This window comes from Falco peregrinus, chromosome Z (genome assembly GCF_023634155.1).
Source record: "Falco peregrinus isolate bFalPer1 chromosome Z, bFalPer1.pri, whole genome shotgun sequence".
Classification (NCBI taxonomy): Eukaryota; Metazoa; Chordata; class Aves; order Falconiformes; family Falconidae; genus Falco; species Falco peregrinus.
The window spans coordinates 20,325,705-20,340,425 of NC_073739.1; positions in this window are offsets into that span (position 1 = coordinate 20,325,705).

Consider the following 14,721-nt stretch of genomic DNA (forward strand, 5'->3'; position numbering starts at 1 on the left):
AATGTACCCATCACCTATGCCCAGAGGACTAGCACTCAAAACAGACCTTAAAGAGTAAAACTGGGAATTCTGCCTTATATGAATAAACTCGTGACTGATTTTGTTGCTATTGTTATGATTTACAAGTCAGCTCAAATCAGGGTTTTTTTAAGTAATCAATTCTTCAGTAGTATATTGAACATTAAGAAGTGAAACCCGTTTGGGCTTCTTTTAAATCAAGATTCATGCAAAACCCACGAAAATTTGTGGCAACAAAAGGAACTTGTAATTTTTCATCAGACTGGTGTTGTTGTACAATGGTATCAATTCTTGTATTTAATCAAGCTATATAAAGAAAAGGAGTGACAGGGATTGGCCAAACGTGCTTTCTTTAAAGAATTTAGGAAATGTTATTTTCATTGCATCTGTTGACCCACTTACTTCAGCAATGACATATTCAGAACTGGAATTCCTGGGACTGATTATGGTGGCAATGACAGAAAATTGAGCTGACAAGGCAACCCAGTGTCAAGAATGCATAATCTGAGAAGTTCAGGTTCAAGTGTTACATCTGAATTCTTAATGTCAGTCCTAAATAATGAAAGAAGATGTCAGGATTGCCATTTCAGAAAGAGGTAGGTACTAGCTGGATCAGTTGCTATTATGCTTTTTCACCACTTTCTTCATCGTGGTCCTCATAATTTGTGAAATTACATTAGTCAAAACTCTGACTCCTTCAAAGTATTTTGTGTTTTGGTGTGAGAATTTGTCCTTACCAAATATTATGACAAGAAAAATGGTAACAAAATTGCATAATCAGTTTTAATTAGTGTTTACTATAAGGTTAAAATGCCATGACGCAGTGTGCTAAAAGTAGCAGCTGGAAATGTGTCCTGGGTTCAGCTGGAGTAGAGTTAGTTTTCTTCTTAGTAGCTAGTGTGGTGCTGTGTTTTGGCTCTAATGTGAGAACAATGTTGGTAGGACACTGATGGTTCGCATTGTTGCTGGGTGATGTTTATACTCAGTCAAGGACTTTTCAGTTTCTTGGGCCCTGCCAATGAGAGGGCTGGAGGGGCACGGGACATGGGGAAGGGACACAGCCAGGACAGCTGACCTGAACTAGCCAAAGGGATACTCCATACCATGGGACGTCATGCTGAGTATATAAACAGGGGGAAAAAGAAAGAAGGACCTGCCTGCCCATGGGAAGTAGTGAATGTAGTGAATGAATTCCTTGTTTTGCTTTGCTTGCGTGTGCAGCTTTTGCTTTACTTATCTCAACCCTCGAGTTTTACGTTCCTTTCTGATTGTCTTCCCCACCCCTCTGGGTGAGGGGGAGTGAGCAAGTAACTGCGTTGTGCTTGGTTTGCCAGCTGGGGTTAAACCACTACAAAATGGAAGATGCTCATAACACTTATTAGAAAGGAAGCTAGAACTGTGTCTTCTTACACAGTTGCAAACCCCACTGCTTGTGCGCCAAGCTAGAGGGTGATGGGTCTGTTCCAGTGTGCAAGTGATTTTAGCAGTGGTAGTCAAATGCTGTAGCTAATTCAATAGGGCCTGCTGAGAGTTCTCCTGAAAGGCAAACGTATTATCTCAGGCTCACTGCCATGCTAAAGCACCGTATAGCTTCAGCTATCCAGACAACCAGAGCAAGCATTGGTCTCCTTGCAGCCTCTCATACAGGCATGCTTTTAGAGCCCAACTCAGAAATTTAGACCTAATTTTGCCATTCATTTGGTACTTCTAATGTTAAGAAATTGCAACTGTTCCACCACAGTTTTTCTCAGGAGTAAGAAAGGATAGAAGCCATTTGAATATTGGAAAGGGTTTACAGAGAATAATTTAGGTTGGAAGTGAGTTTGAGAGGAGGACATTAAGAGTTTTTTAGGTTTGCCAAATCTTAAGCAATCACTGCTTTAAATAATTTGGACATTCATACATACATAGACACAGTATTTTAAGGAAAATAAGCAGTAGAAGGAGCAGAAAGTTTCAGTGAAGGAGCTGTATGCTAACCTGCATAGGAGTAGGAGGGCAGTTTACGCCAGCCTCTGGCCAGAGGCACAGTACTGAGAAGGCAAATCAAGAGACACATAAATTGGTGAGTACTTCACTCAAAAATGGCCAAACACTTTCAGTAAAAGGTACCCATTTTCATGAATGTGACAAGAGAAAAGTTAATTTACTTTTTTTCTCTATATTTTTTTTGTTAATCTAGTTTTTGGTGATTCTTGTCTTTCTGTCTCAGTGAAGAGGCAGAAAGATGCCTTTGATTCTGGTAACCACATCATCAGACAACATATAGCACACCTGCAGAAAAGGCAGAGGAAAAGCATGTTGTATTCTTTCTGGTACTTCTTACCTCTGTTTTATCTCACTTAAATGCTCAGCCCTCTCTGTGAATACAGAAGAAGGGACTGATCGTGTAACTGTGACTGTGACTGTCAAATGTTTACAGCAGTCTTTACAGCACACAATTCACAGCTAAACTGTTGGCTGTAGTATCTTCTTACAAACCATGTCATGTTAGTTACTGCCTGAACAATGGGCACCTTCACATAGGGTTTTTAATGGGAAATTCACACTAGCAAAAAGAGTTAATTTGATGGTTATTTGTTATAAATAAATAATGGAGACCGTCCAGCAGCAGCAAAGACAAACTTCATCATCTTTATGGGTATAAAGTCTTTACAGGGGAAAAAAACCCCAACCAAATAAGATCACATTAAATCTGCAGTTGTAAATGGGGAAGTAGCAGAAGAGGCTTAAGTTACAAAGAAAACATGTTGTCAAAGACTTCTGGAAGCAAAGAGCTTTAGGTTCTAAAATATGGAAGAGCCTTACTCGTTCCAGTTACAGGCATGAAGAAAAGCTGGGTAACAGAGCAGAGAATAAACCTCCATGCCTCAATCTAGACATACACCACATGCCAAACAGTAGTGTGGATAGTTTTGTCTCCATACTGTTCAACCTTGGTGTCAGTTCTTCTATAATGCATTTCTTATTTGGTATCTTTCTCTTCATTTTACTACCCATTTTGCTCATGGCCTGCTTATTTTGGCTGGTTATCCTTTCAGTCCTCTCTACCATCCTATGAACAGAGCACCTTACTTCTCTAGTCTATAATAACCTAGGTGGGATTGTGTACTTCATGGATCTCACTTTGAATCAAATTTAATTGAAAATATAGTAAAAGAGAGGACTGACTTTTGGGTAGAGTTACTGGATATGAACTGATGACGAAGGACAAGTGAACTTTCCATCATTGTACTTTTTTTTTTCCAAAGCCATACCAGTTTGCTGTTGTTGTTACCGTTGATCAGGAAGTACGTAAGTTCTGCCGCACTTGCAACACCTTAATACACACAGGGATATCAGCATTTCAGGGGGAAGCTTGGGGAGGAGGTAGTTGTGTTCCTTTGCCATTTCTCATCACACCCAATAGTAATATGTGCTACACATCCAACCATTAGAGTCTTCAAATATTTCAGCTTATCACAGAGAAAATGTACTTGAGTTTGCTCTTCTTATGTACAAGGAAAATTCATTGCAGCAGAAGAAAAGCTTGGTCTGACATTCTGTCCTTTATCTACCACAAAAATTTCTCTCTAATCCAAATTAATTTACTTGCATGTTCAAACATGAAGTGATAGATCTAACTCCTGCCCTAGTTTTCAGACTCTGCTAGTCTCCTTGAGTGAAAATCTTATATGATAAACTTTTCACGAATTGGACTTCCAGGATTATAACTGAGAAAAACACTGACTTATAAAGGTGTTCTTTCATGCATAAGGGGAAAGGTTTATCCAGCTTGATCCTATTACAGACTCTGTTAGCACAGCTTATACTATTACCATGGCAGTGCTCCCTAATACTTCTGTGGCTCAAAATCTGTCAGCATTTCTCAAACACTCATCTCTTTGAGCTAACATTCACCTATTATTTTATCTCTTTTAAACTTCATAAATATATATGTTTTAAACAATTTTCTTTGGCTAAAGAAGGCACATAGATATTTGTAACTGTAGTTGTGTGAGATTGTAGGCTGTGTTACATACATTGAAATGCGGAACAGCATCAAAATCCTGTGAACAAAAAAATACAATGGTGATGAACTTATTCCTTGGTTTTAAGAGCGACAGCTAAGTGGAATAAATAAGTGTTTATTTCCATCAATTAGCTGCATTTCTGTCCTACCACATAATGTCCTCCCTATATCTTAAAAAACAAATGAGAGCCTAGGCGTATTCCACCCTAAAATAAAACATTGTTTTTAAAACTGTTTGTCTCAAGAAGTGAGGGATCTGATACTTCAGGACTAATCTGCAGCCAATACCATTCCTAAAAACCGGAACGTATCTTGTTATTTTAAACAGTGACAACAGCTTAATTTCAGAAGTATAGAATTACCTCAAATAAAAGATTTCCTATTTTAGCAGTTGTTGCACTCTCTGAGTCCCTCAAAAAGATCTGAACTTGATGTGTATATGTCACAGGATATGCAAAAATCAAACATAGGTTAAGGGGCAAATGAGTCGGCTTTTGCAATATGGAAACACAGCATAGTTCAAGCCTAGTGAAGCCAATGGAAATTTTGTCGGGGTTTTTTTTTTTTTTTTCAGTAGAGCCAGAATTATGTTCTGCATGGGAGCTTGCAGCACTTTGACAACCCAGTTTGAACCCTATACATCTTTTTTTTTAAAAAAAAAGCACACTGAAAAGAATTGCCTTAACTTAGTTTACCTACTTGTTTTCATTGATTTAGTGATAGTGTGCAATTTACTCTGAGAGATGTGTTAAAATTACAAAGCAAACAACAATTAACAACATAAAATTATTACCAGGTGGTCCTGGAGAGGCTGAATTGGTCCCTACTTCATTGAAGATGAAGCTGTGCTACACACACACACAAAAAAAAAAAATACAAACAAAACCACAAAACCACAAAAACCCAAACAAACCAAAACACAAAACCCCCTTCCATTACCTTCGAGCATGAAAATACCCAGAAATGGTGAACTAAAATTTACCAATTGCAGATGAAGGGAACTCAAAGAAACTTTATATTATTTTTGTCTACTTACTTTTTCCTTGAAATCTTAAAAACAGTGAAGTTTCTTAACCAACATAACTCTGACCTTAAACCTTCATTCACTTAAGTAATGGGGTATTTTTTCAGTGTATCGTGACGTTTACAATATAAGTAATACTTTCTGTATTCCTGACTACTTACACTGGAAATCTAGTTTGCCCTTAACTCGGAGAGAAATGGTGGTAATACACAATGCTTTCCAATGGACGTAAGTATTTAGAAATATGATGAATTTACCTTGTCTGTTGTTGGTGGGATAGCTGGTGGAATAGTTGAAGCAGGTTAGAAGTTAAATTAATTCCACTGCAGCATGTTCACCAAACACTCTATGCATCCCTAGCACATTTAGCTTAAGCCATTCTGCAGTCAGAATGGGTACATAGTCATTACTTGTCATGGTGTCATGATGCTGACCATGAGGGAAATTTAAGGATAGATATGAAGTGGAAGTATGGAAATGCAGGTTACCGCAATTGATAATTCAAAAGCAAGTTGCTAAAACAGTAGGAGAGAGAAGATGAGCGATGAAGAGATCACATCTGCCACAGGGAAATTAGATGTGGCAAGTAAATTTTCATTTCATTTGGACAACAACTACCTGCGTAGTTACATACAGCATTTAGGATCAGATGAGGTTATTTTGTTTGCTTTTTCCTGACGATACTCTTGTTGAGGTTCTTTTCTTGTTGTTTATCCCTGGTTAGTGTTACATATGGAAGAATAACACGGACTGAAAAAAAAGAAGCATATAGAGCAAACAGAAAGGATATGCCAAGTCAAGCATATTAAATCTAAAATAGCAGCTGGCTGAGAAAACGTTTGGCAAGGGGAAGAACAATGCCAGAGAACAGGCATCTCAGTGCTAGGTCAGGATTACTTCATATTCAACTGCATGAACTGTTTTACTTTTTTCTTTGTCAATAAGGCATTGAAAAGCCATCCAGCAGTCCAGGGACATGTGCTATTTCTATGCAATATCAGAATAGATGGTTACAACATCAGATTTTCATGTAAAAAGACACACAAAAAGAATACATGGAAGAATTCCTCTACCTTATAAACATCAGTTGGACACCTACATGGGCACTATTGCCTGATCTTGCCAACAAAAGAACAGTACATCTTCTAATTACTCCATATGTCCTGAAATTCCATGAAAGTATTTCTCTTGCAGTTAACACTACCCTGACCTATTTTCTCGCTGGATCTGCTGACTGTACTTCCAGCCTTCTTGTGCAGTGTAATCAAGTTCTGGCCCACTAACACTAGACCCAGCATAATCTCTCTCCTGAACATTTCCTATTTTTCCCTATTCATTGTGCCTTCCTCTGCTGCTTTCAGGATTCTCTCCATCTTCATTTTCAACCCTATGTTTGGAAAAATTTTGTGAAGTCAGGGTGTTTAATCTCGACAGGTGCTAAGACTGCAAATTCCCCTGCTTTCCTTGAATGGGGTGGCTTCAAAGGAAGATGCACCTATCAGTCGCAGATCACAATTACTCTTGTTTTTTCTATTTTACCCTTAAAATTCACAGATTCTTCTTAGCTAATTCATAACTACCTCCATGATCTCCAGTGCTTGAACGTTGACTTACATTTTAATTTTGCTGGTATCATCCTTAAGTGAAATAACTGACCTCACACATTTAGGTCTGGTTCTGAATTTGGCCTTTTCATGCTTCACCATTGCTAGATACCCAAAATGCAATAGCTGGCAAAAGTACCTTGGGTTTTGTCGCTGGCTGGGAGACAGCCTGTTTTGGCAGATGGAAGTTTGGCTGGGAAGATCAATGAGCTTGGAGCCTTCAGGCTTCATTATTGCAATGTAACATAACTGGTCCAGAATAATTTCCTACAGGGTGAAGGATGTGACAGTCCATAGCTGTACACATTCTGATAGTACAGATACAGCATCTGATCCAGTAGGTTTCTGGGTTAAACTCCGAATTCTTAATGCAGATTCTCTTGAGGCATTCAGTTGGGTCTTGGCAATCACATAAAGGGGTCTGGGAGGAGAAGGGCTGAATAGCTTGATCCTCATGCTGGTCCAGTGCCAGGTCCCAAACAGTTAAAGTGACCAAAAAGGCGTTTCTAAACTACACCAGCTGCTAGCAGCTCCACAGGAACCATCTGCCAGGTTAGTGCATCCCCATGCAGTCATGCCTTCATTATGCAGCTTCCAGTTCTTACATGGGGAGGACTATGTAAAAAACCAGCTAGATGTTGACATAAAGCTTCCTTGGAAATCAGGAAATTCTGTTCCGGCAGCTGACAAGTTTCAAGCCACTTTGTAATCCTGTCATATGGCAAAGAGACCAGAAGAACGTGAGAAGATATAATTTCACATCTTAATTTTCCAAGTTCCCAACAGGCTAAGGACTCTGGAGTTATCCTTATTATGCAGGCACACCACAATAACAACAAATTTCTAGAACAATGGAGTTGTCACTAAGAGCAGAGGCTGGTACTTCCGTTGTGGCCCATGGGTGGAGAACATGCTGCCAAGAGAGATTCAAATCTGTTTTCTTCTGGAGAAAAAAATTGGAACCTGTTTCTTTGCCATTCGAATAACAATAATATCTCAAGGGAAAAGACACAAAAGAAAGAGGAGGAGAAAAGGAAACGTCTGGAGAAAAAAGAGTAACTCCAGTGTAGTACACAATACTGAGAGGACAAATACAAAGAAAATATGAATACTAAGTAAGATGTGCTATCAGTGGCTACTATTATGATCTATACTGACATATTGGAAGGAAGAAAATGAAAGAGCAGAGCTGGAATCTCTATGGGTGTAAATCGGCATCACTCTTCCTTGACTGCAAAAAGCTACGACAATTTAGAACAGCTGGTTTTTTGGCCCGTGCTGGTTTTTAGGGTTTTTTTCTGGTTTTATTTTTGTAAATCACAGTGATGATCACAGGACAGAGGATGGCTTGACAATATGAGCTGTGAATCCCATGGGATTTGTCTGCTGTTTTGAGTTTTCAAAGCCTTTTGAATGCTTAATGCAATGCTATTTGAATAACTAACAAAGTTTTCTTTGGCAGAAACCCTATTTGGTATCAGAACAACTAAATGATGACTTCAAATGATAATTACCGAATTGTGTTATTGCTGGTTCGTAATTGTATGTTTGGATGCTGGGAGAGGGAGGAATTAAATCCTGTATCATTGACCATGTCAGGAGAACTGGTATTCTGAGTTCAGAGGGAGACTTCAGTTCAGCTTTTGCTTTGAAAATGTGCTTTCTTCCTTATGGGGAACAACAACATGTTGTTTCTTAATTAGGTTTTGGTCTGTTTTGCCCACAGTCCTTATCTGCTTGTCAAGGATATTTACAAAGAGTACCACAATCCAGCACGCCTTTATAATTGTGACTCTTTTACAAATGATTTGTTGCAGACAAATAGGCGTATATACTACTCAGTAGCAACAGCAGAGTTGTAGAAAAAAGAACATAAATTGTTTTGTCTTTTGTTCACAGTACTTTAAATAGCCATGCGCTAGACATCAGAGATGGCAAACAGATAAATAATTACAGTAGTGGAAGAAAACAACAGTGAAATACAACATAGCAGAGTCAAAGGAAAATGCTGCCTGAAATAAGCTTGTTTGTAACTGCCTCTGTACATGGGTAAGAAAAACAGGCTTTCCCTATACAGTCATCTAGCAGCCAGGTTAAGTCTGTTTGAAGGTTCACAAAACAATTTGCTTTATCCACTAGGAATGTATAATACCACATGAAAATCTTTTTCAAGATGTTAATTATGGTAAATGAAGGCACGATCCTACTGTGCTTTTCTTCATTCTTAATTACTGTTTCAGTTCTTAGAAGTTTAAGGAGGTAGTTTTAGTAAGCTCTGGTGAAGACAGATTTGCCAAGTAATGGGTCATGTGAACAGGAATTTATTTTCTTATGTGAACTTCAGTATTCAGAAATGTCTTGCCAGCCACTGAGAAGGTGAAATCTCTCAACACCTGCTCACAAAAATGAGTCTCCCTTTTCTCTGATGCTACAGGTGAAGTAGCTGCTTTGAGAACAAAGCAGCACCGATCGCGAGCGTGGCCGTAGCCTCCTGTTGACACCCATCAATAAAATGCCTGTGCCTAACTTCTGTGCAACTGCCAGATTCATTTGATGTCATCTGTCTCAATATATTGAAGCTCTGTTATTAATTTTACGCAAAGTAGTGCCTTTGGTCTGGATTGGAGTATTTTAAGAGGTTATTTGAGAAGGCATCACAACGAGAGTGGTCTGTAACTGTGCAGTGTGGCCACTGTTAGCACCTGCACTTTCCTAAGAAGCAAAACAGACCACTTTGCACTCTCATCTGTTGAGCTAACCCAACAGATTAATCCTGTCTTCTAAGTGATTCACAGAGAATTAAGAAGGTTAAAGAACTGGTGTTTTCTTCCAAGGACTGATTATCAGGGCTAGTTTTGGCTATCACTGTGACAAGTTCATTTCATATAGATAGATAAGCAGACAGATGTCTGTGTCTGTGTGCATCTGTGTGTCTGCATGTGTTGTCTGAGATCCAACAGGACAAGAAAACAGAAACCAGCCACCTCTCTTAACTGCTCAGGAACTCCTCATTTTGTCTCTGTGGCCCCCGAGTTGCCTCTGCCGAGAATTATTGTTGGACTCCTCATTTCAGCAGAGAAGTACCAGGCCCCAACACAGGCATTTGGTCAACTGCCAAAGTTGAAGCTTTTGCACCCTAATTTTTTAATAAGAAATAGTCCTCCTTTGTCATGTAAAGATTTATTACAAAGTGGTCTGGAAGTCTTTGCCTTCCTTTTAGGCCTTCGCTACACAGTCAGCTGTTTTCCAGAGATTCCTCCAGTCTGTTTTTTTCATATCATCATTTTAGCAATTACTTAAAGATTGTTTGAAATGTCTTGCTTTGAACTAGTTCAGGAGATGGAGCCTTCTGCCAAGAGATTGACAGTAAGCATAGATTTAAGATTTCTAACATTATTAATGGGGGTATCTTCAAAACAGTTGAATTAGTAGTGAAGTATCAGTTATAATTGTAAAGTTTTTCATTAATTCATAGGGTTGCTGTGATTAGAATTCACTTCTAGCTCTTACAATAAGTTTATGGTGGTACAGATTTTGCTTAAGGCTCAAGTGAAACATAATGTTTGGTCTTAATCCAATGTAATGTGTTGCCCAGTCAGGATTTCCTCTAATGACTCATTCATACACCTACTGAATTGAAAAGGATATGTGTAAATCGACATTGGACTCAAAACTCCAAGACTCTTGACTGTTTATCTTATCTCTGAATTGGCATCATACAACATATTTATACTGTAATCATATAAAAACCGCAACTCTTCCTCTTTGCTTTGTTTTTCCTGTCTAATGAGGTCACATCAAAGAATGCAGGTCACACATACAGGATGGGACAAAAGTGGAGTGTAATTCTGGACAGCCAACTGCAAGTGTATTCCCAGTATAAAACAGTAACTGAGTAATCCCACAAGCAAGCTATAATGCCGTAAGCTAATGCAGGAACCAGCGGGGTTCAGCTACTTTGTGGGATCTGCTTCTGTGCACGCTCTCGCCTCCTGATGAGTGCAAGTTCACTTGCCCCTTAACAAGAGCTCCTTCCCCCAGCAAGTGATCTGACTTCAGCACAGGAGGGAGAAGGGGCTACACCAGAGCAGTTATGGAGCAGAGGATGTAATCTGCTACTTCAAAGTTCTTCTTATCTTGCGGCAACTTATGTGGCCATACACAAAGGTGGTCTTTGTACATATAGCAGAGGAATAACAGATAGAAAAAAAAAAGATGTGTTACCATCTGTAATTTGTTTTAAGGACTACACTTGAAAGGTTTCCAATTTGCCAAGATTAATTTTCAGAATTAATATCCATGATGTCAAATATTCACAAATTCGAAGTTGTGGGCTTGTATTATTGTCAAAATCTCAGGGAATTCCAATAAATCCTTTAGCATCTACCCAAATAAACTTTTGAAAGGAGGCTTAAAAGTATACTGGAAATAAATGGATGGTAAGAAAATCTATGAGAATGGATAGCTGCTTATTTACAGTAGGCAAAGGCAAAACTAAAGCCAGTGTCAGAATTTCAAAACTCAAATAGCTGCATGAGAAGCTGAAGCATACATAATTTAACAGTGAAGCTAATTACCTGTTACAACAGTGTTGTTGGGAGTGTAGTGATCAGGATTAGATCACTTTCTGAAAAAACATTCTTTAGTTCAACCAGGAATTATGGGGCTTTATGCCAGAAGCTAGAGTAGCTGATTATGGTAATTGTTCCTGACCTTTTGATCCAGTAATACCATGTACTAGCTTTCCAACCATACATACTACGTGCACTTCTTCTGCACAGTTTTCCTGAATGTGAGCAGGACCTTGGATGCCACATTGTGAAATACTGTGTGTGATTCACCCAATATAACAGATCAAATCAATAAGCATTTAACAAAGCCCAGACGTGAGACTCCTCTCCCCTCATGCTAGTTGCCAAGTAGATGGCCTCTTAAGATCGCAGAAAATATCTTTCTGCACAATCCCAGAAACAAAGCTGTATGTGCTGAGAGATGTTTTTTAACTAATTATTCATGTTTTCATAATTCCATGTCTTCTTGCGGATGAGGATTCAATCTGCATCCTTTTCAAGGCAACCTCTTGCTTTCTGAAATTTTTTTTGGCAGCAGATAGGCCCATTGTGGGCTAACGGATCAGGTTCAGACTTCATAAACATTGAAACCAGTACAAAAACACTGCAGAAAAACAATTCTTTTTTATTGCAGTCCCAGGTACACAGTCCTACAGTTCCTTCAGATATAACAGCTTCATGAATCTAAGATGGTAGACTTATTTGTCAGCCCATGTCTGGTACTGTTCGTTGTAACCAAAGCAAAAGCAAAGCAGTCAGTCAGTGCCTCTTATCAGTCTGTGCAGCGTTATCATTGTTCTCTTGGTCAAACAGAATTATGCCTATATTTGCTATATCTGCTTCTCAGAATGGAAACGTTTTTCCAAATTAAGTAAGATATTTGATATATTGTAGGGCAAACTGACGGTAGAAAAAACTAAGAATGATGAGTTTTGAGAGTCAGATGCAAGGTTGACTTGGCCTATGTCCCATTTATCTCCATTCAGAATCTAAAGATGAAGATAGGAACAACGAACTTTGTTTGGGCTCACTCTTTTGAAATGAGTGCATACATTCTGTCATGCTCTAAAAATGGTAGTTATTCTTACTGGTCCTCAAAGGTGAATGGGATTTATGTATTTATTTTTTAAGGAGAGCATCGAAGTGCCCTGATAACTGCTTCAAATGACTGTGAGTCATCATGGATCATCACATGACCAAGTTACAGCTTGCTCTTTGTTACTTCAGGAGATATAATTACTCTCTAATTGCTAGGTTTTGCTTAATATGATACCGTTGGTGGTGTTCCTTGGTGGAGATATCACACAGCAGCAGTCCTAGGTCACCATCTGGAAGTCCACAGGCTGCTGTTATGTATGAAGCACTTCAAAAACTCTGCAGTGTTACCAACTGTTTAAGTTACCTGTACAGCAGAACACTGACTCCCAGCCTTGCTGCTCTGAAAAAAAAAAAAAAAAAAGGCAACATACTGTATCTTACTGAACTCATCCCTTTCTGGGTCCTGCTGCTTCCTTTCTGTTCCTATCCACCTTTTCTGTTGCAGGACTGCTCCGCATTTCCAGGAACAAACAGGGAGGCACAAGAGCTGGTCCTGTACAGGAATAGAAAAGCTGCTGCAGGACATATCTCCATGGGCTTAGTGCCTTAACTAAAATGTGGTCAATGTGGTCATGTCTTCATGAGCAGTATTATCAAGCACAACACTTTCAAATCTCTCTCAAGGTCAGCTCTTAGAGGAGTTTCAAAAGTCATGGAGGGTTTTCTCTCATATTCATTAACATCCACAGATGTGATCATTGATGGTTGCTGTGATTGCTAATGACTGCCATGGGTCCTTGGAGGAGGCCACAGAATTCTGTTTGGAAGTGCTGCTAGCTCACAGAAGACCTATCTTTTCCCATGTCCATCCAACCATCAGCCATGCAATTCTGATGCAAATACCAGACCCATCTTCATCAGGTAGGAAAACTGAGGTTCAAGAAACCCTGAAATGATCCTAGAGAAACGTGCTAGGAAAACAATATGCAACATGGGAATTTGTTTCTATTTCTATCTGCTCACAGGATAAGAAGAGAGATATCATTAAATGATTCTATTTTAGCCAAAAAATAATGATGGTGCCATGTAGCTGGCAGTAAAAATTCATGGTAAAATTCTTACAGGAACTGAAAGTTGTATATCATAATTCAGATTTTGTACAGCCATATAGCTTGATCAGCACTTCTTATTCAAAAAATATTCCCAGCAATGAGTTCAGAAGTAGATATATAAACAGGGTTATCAGCTCTAATTGAGATACTATCATATATAACACATACAAAGACACTTGGCAAGCTTTTATCTTACAAGCTGTATTTGCATATGGATGGTATTTATAGCCTCTAAATTAAAGTAAGATTTTTTTTGGTTTTGGTTTTTCATCAACACTGTTCGTCAAGAAGGCCATATAGGAATATGACATTGTGTTCTGGAGCTGACCTGCATTCCTTTCAAACCATTTAATCACACACAGCTGACCAACATTCCTGTAGAAAACCACCTAATCAAATGCATTACAAATACCCCAAATGGTTACTTAATTTCCGTATATGTACAAGTGTGAAATGTGCAGTGTCCAAATATGCCCTTTCATAAAAGCAAATGGCATAAAAGCAAAAGGTGTTTCCAAAGTAAACCTTCTCCCCCCCTCAATCAGCAGAGACTTTTTTAAGGTGGTTAAGATGGTATTGCTCCTTGTAGCTGGCCTTGCACATGAATATTAGAATTCACTGTAATTCGTATTCAAGTTTGTTTTCTACACATCTTAAAAATACAATTTAAGAAGAAAGAAATATAACAGTTTTCCACTTCTGGGCAAGTATGTCAAATGAGCTGCAAAATATTTGAAAATGCATGATGCTGTGGCACCCAGATAGCTCAAGGGACACATCACGGAGGACTGCACTTCCTTCCACCTCCTGATCACTGGGTTCAGCTGAAAAGCTTCTTGAGGCTGTTGCTGTCTGATGACTGTGTCTCAGGATTAAGCGAGTTATTTTAAACGAGTTTTCTTTATGCCCAGTAGCCACACTCCCACTAGCACTTTCACTAGAAATCCCTATAGGAAGGACAAAGACTCACTGAGTGGGGAAGCTGAACTGTTTTCCCTGTTTCCAGAGATCCTCATCTGGAGCGCTGCTCCGTGCTGACTGATGCGGGCATACTTGCGGTGCTGCTGCGTGTGCCTCACGTGTTCCGCGGGCAATAGTTTTCCAAAATGCCCAACTAGCATAAATTCATTAAAATGTCCTAGACGGCATCTTTCGGGATTTTGCGGTGTTTGCTCATCAGAGAAAGTAAAATCTGAGAAGCTCTGTGTTTGAGATGTGAAAAGCTCACTAAAGCCAGGGGAGGTGGCAGGGTGATACATTTAAGAGACAGCATGGAAACTGCCTGTGAACAGTGCTGGGTGGGGGAAAAAAAAAAAAGCAGAAAAAAATAAAGGTCCCCGAT